General features: G+C 35.1%; 1 protein-coding gene and 1 long non-coding RNA gene across 2 annotated transcripts in view; one reads left to right on the top strand and one right to left on the bottom strand.

Annotated features, from left to right (window-relative positions):
• LOC110443532 overlaps positions 1-333 on the top strand; it is a 1,911-nt gene extending 1,578 nt beyond the window's left edge. Inside the window, exon 2 of the long non-coding RNA XR_002462123.1 lies at positions 246-333. This is a non-coding gene — a long non-coding RNA (uncharacterized LOC110443532). The remainder of the gene's footprint in view (positions 1-245) is intronic.
• LOC110443530 (glycoprotein 3-alpha-L-fucosyltransferase A-like) overlaps positions 1-4,493 on the bottom strand; it is a 9,403-nt gene extending 4,910 nt beyond the window's left edge. The window contains exon 1 of the mRNA XM_021487795.1: positions 4,366-4,493. The gene's annotated coding sequence lies outside the window, so the exon portion shown is untranslated. The remainder of the gene's footprint in view (positions 1-4,365) is intronic.
• Positions 4,494-6,628: the final 2,135 nt, after the last annotated feature.

The raw sequence follows: 6,628 nt of genomic DNA, 5'->3' as shown, positions 1-6,628 counted from the left end.
ATTATCAATATTTATCATTCCTGTAAGTTTGGTTGAAGACCAGGTATAATTATGCAGTATTAGTATAATTTAATGCAGTCATTTATAAATCATGACTTAAGAACATGTAATTATCAATAAGATATTGTGAAGCACTACATGTATATAGTCATAATTATATATAATAATACATGTAATTGTAATTTGGATTCTGCATACCAGGTTTTTGTTACAAATCACTTAATTTATTTTTCCTTTTTTTACAGGAATGTTCTAGGTCATGGATATTAAGCAGAAAGCCTTATGTAAGAAGACACCAGGATAGAAACAAAACTCTGGACAATTTAATGTGAACATTTTTTCAAATACATAGGTCCTGTAAATGTGTTATTAATTTGATACATACAATTCATACTACAATGTACATACTCCAAAGACAAATATTCCTATCTTTGCTTCTTATTCTGTATTTTTATTTCAAAAATGTGATTTGATTAAAATCAATGCAAGTTTTCAAAATGTGTTTTATTCATTTTTTTCTCTCCCGTTATAAAATGACTAAAATACATAGTAAGTTAACTTAGTAAATATTTTAAAATAACTTTCCAAGAATTTATTTCTCTGTGAGTTTTCACTCAGGAATTCTGGTTCAGATTCATATTCAGAATCTGATATTACACTTGTAGTTTATTCTCAAATTCAAGATATGTTTACTTGTGTTATGAATGAGAGTTCACAGAACTACATTGTATTAGATTCCAAAATCTGCATACATGCCCCCACCCCCTCTGGATTCAGCTTGAATATCACATGTACATTTCAACTTTATTTCAAGGTGTTTATAACAGTTCATCATGCATGTGTAACCAGATGCTTTTGTGCTCATTTGAAATGTAAATGGAAAAGATTTTCATAAATCACTTTGTAAGCAGAGGAGCTTTGACCCCCCTACACACACACACACACAAGTACATTGTAAATGTGCAACCACCTCCAGGCTCCTCCTCATATTACATGTAGTCTCAGGCACTGGGAACTAGAATTTTCTCCTCGGATTGAATGTATTTGACTCAGTGCATCTCAAAAAGTGAAAAAAATCTATAAAGTAAAAACTTTGTACATTAATGTATATTATACTTGGGGAGCTGTCTTAGAGATGTGTAACTGGGGATGGTATTCAACCTGGCCTTTAAGCCTTCCAATGATCCCTCCACTACTGATTCTGGTGCAAGATATTAATTTAGTTTGTTACTGTACTGTCTAGATCTTAGCATGGCATGTGATGTCCTCAAGTTCTGCAATCACTTGCTGTGAACTATACTACTGGAACTGCTTAACAGCCTGTAGATATGCTCTGTGTCACCAAGGTAGACAAGTGCTCGCATGTATGAAAACAGTGTAACAGTAATATGTCTAACATATGTAATTGTTTACATCTATACATTGAATTGTCATATATTAAAATCAGCTTTTAAAACATTTTGAATGTCAGAAGTATTTAATGCTCAGTGTATACAAAAAGTGTAAGACATATGACCAAAATAATTTGCGAAGCTTATTTTTAGTTACGGAAACCTGTATCGCGGAAACGACATATTCCGCTCGTACTATTGTCTATTTTACGATAAATAAACAATAATAATTAGATGTAGACAAGGTAATTGTAGCAAATATTTGTTCAATTTTAATTCTATATACCGACCGCATATACAGGAACTACACAACAAACAGTGAAATCAAGCACAACACGTTTGGAATGGTGCGCTAGCATTGTGTACGGAAATATAATTTCGTGTATAAAACCGGACCCGGAGGCGGTCCAAAGATATATGGATCCGGAATACGAATCGGAACTTCGAAATATTGATTTTTATTTAAGTTCCGAGCATTAATGCTATTTGATTTTTATGTATATCAAAATATAAGTGTTGGGACACGATAAAGTATTATATTTTTGACGGTATTGATAATAATATGACATAATTTTGCCCTTTACGCATTAAAATAGGAATAGGCAAAATGGGGTGCATGGGGGAATGGCGTTCTAACTTCAAGTGAGCGAAATTGCAAAATTTTCACCGGGAACCCCACATTTTTTTATGCTTACCGAAAATCATATATACTTGGCTGTCTTCTGTAAAAGTTTTATAAAATTGACATGGGTTTTATCGCATTTTTGCTTGTTTTTAATGCATTCGTTTGATGTAAATTTGTTAAAATTACATTTTGAAGAGAATAGATGGCCATGAAAAATGCATAAATATACCAAATGTAATCATTTTTGTTTTATTTCTGCTTTTTAATAGTACATCACGAGATGTGTAAAAAATATTCAACTTTGTGGTAACTCAAATTTTGCAAATATTATAGAAAACAAATTTTTATTTAATTTTCATATTTTGGGGGAAATTTGCAGAAAAGTAGCTACCTTACTGCTGATATATCTCAAAAAGTAAGTCGAGAACCCCCTTTTTTCTTTTCATATATGGAATCTACGTAAAACAAGCAAGAAAATAAGCCTAATTAGAAAAAAATGACATGGGTTTTTCCAAAAGGATGGACCCACCTTAACACACTTCTTTGTTAAGCCTACTGTACATGTAATGTTAACAAGTGTGGCTTCTCCCCCTTTCTCATGCTTCGGTAGCATCTCCCTCCGATTGCCACCTCCGCTTGGACATCATTTTTTGTTAAATTTAGGTTGTGGACATAGCCCTCTCTAAAATAAATAGTTCCCCTGGATAAACATTTTTCAGAAATGTTTGCATCTTGAATGTATCCCATACAAAAATCATCGGGAATGTCCCCGAGTCCTGCAACAGTCGCTGCCGCCATCGCCATGGGCAAAATTTTACTATGGCTTGTTTACATTTGTTGTCGGAGTATGTAGTCACGTGATTTTGGTTGCTACGTGGGGGCTGGGCATGGAAGGGTGAATTGCGTTGAGTATCCCATTCAAAATGGCGCTCAGCCTTGTTGTCAAGTGTGACGTCATTAGGATATGGCGCTAATGATTACGCTCCTGATTCCCGCCCTTTTTTAATGCATTACATTTTTCATGTTTTATAACTTAAAAATGTAATAAATAGAAAATTCAATGGTGTCTTCAGTAATAACAAATATATTTCACTCGTGTGCCTAATATTTTGATATTACACAAGAACGAGTGCGCAACACGAGTGAAAAATATCAAAATATTAGGCACACTCGTGAAATATATTTGTCATTACTGACGACACCATCAAATATCCTCTATATCTCCGAAGAAAGTCGGCAACTCACAGTATCCATACACTGGTGGTAATAGATAATGAACTTAATATCCGACATATGGAATCTGGGTTTATTGGTCACAACAACGATATGTGCACACATTTAGGCTGAGGACACAGATTGGTTATAAAGGGTTGGCATTGGATCTACTGCCAGGTTGCTACATTCTGGGAGACCCTATAATAACACCATTTAACTCCGCGCATATTCATCGTCAGCCGATGAGAAACTAAAACCGCCTTCGTCTATTTAGTAGGGCAATTCGAAGGTATAGAGTGTTTGTAGAGCACATGATTGACAAAATAAAGATTTTCGCTGTGCTTGGCACTTTGTTTCGTCACAGGAGAGAGACTATTATAGTTAGATCATTGTTCTGTGTGCTCGTCTTGCCCAGAGAAGGGCTGAGTTATGCTTAATATCAAGATATTGCTTGCTTGCTGGGTTTTAGTTTTTTTTTACATGTAAGTACATGTATATCAAATAATGAGTTGGTGGTTGTGTACCCGAACGGAATACATTGTTTCATTTTGACACCCATGCTCGTCCGTAGTTAGCTGTGCATACCAAGGTACATTGAACACGTTCAGCCGTATAGTGATTGTGCGTTCACAATATGACCGGCCGGGAGACTCTATTGATACGGGACTCACAAAATATTCTGTTAATGATCACTCATACTGTACGTGTCGTGTTAATGGTAAACAATATGAATACATCTTAATGATGGTCGCTCCCCTTCAAATACGTATCCGTAATATACTGGGAGACCCTATAATAACACCATTTAACTCCGCGCATGTTAATCGTCAGCCGATCAGAAACTAAAACCGCATTCGTCTAGAGTATTTGTAGAGCACATTATTTACAAAATAAAGATTTTCGCTGTGATTGGCATGTGATTGGGCTCCCCTTCAAATACGTATACCTCTTATTGTAAGTATCGCTGATAGGACTTTAACCTTAATCAAACCAAACCAAATCAAAGCGAAACTCAGGGAGGTAACTGTATATATACGAGAAACCTTCGTGCAGTGGGGTAGTAATCCTTCATAATCATCTAATTATAAAGCAAATACTTATACAGTAATATGATTGGGAAAAATTGTACAATACCTGATAATGTGTATATCTTGCTGTATTGATGAGCACGTCATGTAAGACCGGGTGACCGGATGTCTATCAATGATGACCACACACAAATACACGAACGTGCGAAGGGCTATTGTTCTGTGACGGACGTGTATTAATTCTGCCGGCCATTGACATGTATACAGTAGTGCGGTGCACTGATTGGTAATTAGTCATATCTACCTACGCTACAACAGGAGTTTTTTAAATACCCCAATTGTTGTTTAACATGCCAGAAGATTGGCTTGATACGGTTCAAATTGAGCAACAGCATTGCTATCAGTGTGCTGTACGGAAGTGTGTTGTACGGATATGATTTTACGTCTACATTACTATCAGTGTGTTTTACGGATATAAATTTACGTCTACATTACGATCAGTGTATTGTACGGTTATTATTTTACGTCTACATTACTGTCAGTGTGTTGTACGGATATGATTTAACGTCTACATTACTATCAGTGTGTTTTACGGATATAAATTTACGTCTACATTACTATCAGTGTATTGTACGGTTATGATTTTACGTCTACATTACTATGTGTGTTTTACGGATATGATTTGACGTCTACATTACTATCAGTGATTTTACGTCTACATTACCATCAGTGTGTCGTACGGATATTATTTAACGTCTACATTACTATCATTGTGTTGTGCGGATATGATTTTACGTCTACTTTACTATCAGTGTGTCGAACGGATATGATTTAACGTCTACAATACTATCAGTGTGTTTTACGGATATAAATTTACGTCTACATAACTATCAGTGTGTTGTACGGATACTATCAGTGTGTCGTACGGAGTGTGTCGAACGGATATGATTTACCGTCTACATTACTATCAGTGGATTGTACGGTTAAGATTTTACGTCTACATTACTATCAATGTGTTGTACGGTTATGATTTTAAGTCTACATTACTGTCAGTGTGTTGTACAGATATGATTTTACGTGTATATTACTATCAGTGTGTTGTAGGGGTATGATTTTACGTGTAAATTACTATCAGTGTGTTTTACGGATATAAATTTACGTCTACATTACGATCAGTGTATTGTACGGTTATTATTTTACGTCTACATTACTAACAGTGTGTCGTACGGATATTATTTAACGTCTACATTACTCTCAGTGTGTTTTACGGATATAAATTTACGTCTACTTTACTATCAGTGTGTCGAACGGATATGATTTAACGTCTACATTACTATCATTGTGTTGTGCGGATATGATTTTACGTCTGCATTACCCTCGGTGTGTTGTACGGATATGATTTTACGTCTACATTACTATCAGTGTGTTGCAATTTGTACGGTTATGATTTTACGTGNCATTACCCTCAGTGTGTTGTACGGATATGATTTTACGTCTACATTACTATCAGTGTGTTGTACGGTTATGATTTGACGTCTACATTACTGTCAGTGTGTTGTACAGATATGATTTTACGTTTACATTACTGTCAGTGTGTTTTACGGATATAAATTTACGTCTACATAACTATCAGTGTGTTGTACAGATATGATTTTACGTGTACATTACTATCAGTGTGTTGTACGGATATGAATTGACGTCTACATTACTGTCAATGTGTTGTACGGATATGATTTAACGTCTGAATTACTACATGTATCAGTGTGTTGTACGGATATAATATTACGTCTACATTACTATCAGTGTGTTGTACGGGTATGATTTAACGTCTACATTACTATCAGTGTGTTTTACGGATATAGATTTACGTCTACATTACTATCAGTGTGTTGCAATTTGTACGGTTATGATTTTACGTGTACATTACTATCAGTGTGTTGTACGGGTATGATTTAACGTCTACATTACTATCAGTGTGTTGTACGGAAATGATTTTACGTCTACATTACTATCAGTGTGTCGTAAGGATATGATTTAACGTCTACATTACTACATTACTATCAGTGTGTTGTAGGGGTATGATTTTACGTGTAAATTACTTACAGTGAGTTGTACGGATATGATTTTACGTCTACATTACTATCCGTGTGTTGTACGGATATGATTTTACGTCTGCATTACTATCAGTGTGTTGTACGGATATGATTTAACGTCTACATTACTATCAGTGTGTTTTACGGATATAAATTTACGTCTACGTAACTATCAGTGTGTTGTACAGATATGATTCTACGTGTACATTACTATCAGTGTGTTGTACGGGTATGATTTAACGTCTACATTACTATCAGTGTGTTGTACGGTTATGA

The sequence above is a fragment of the Mizuhopecten yessoensis genome, unplaced genomic scaffold, assembly GCF_002113885.1.
Source record: "Mizuhopecten yessoensis strain PY_sf001 unplaced genomic scaffold, ASM211388v2 scaffold716351, whole genome shotgun sequence".
Taxonomy (NCBI): domain Eukaryota; kingdom Metazoa; phylum Mollusca; class Bivalvia; order Pectinida; family Pectinidae; genus Mizuhopecten; species Mizuhopecten yessoensis.
The sequence above is the reverse complement of the archived record's forward strand: the minus strand, read 5'-3'. Positions and strand labels throughout refer to the sequence as shown.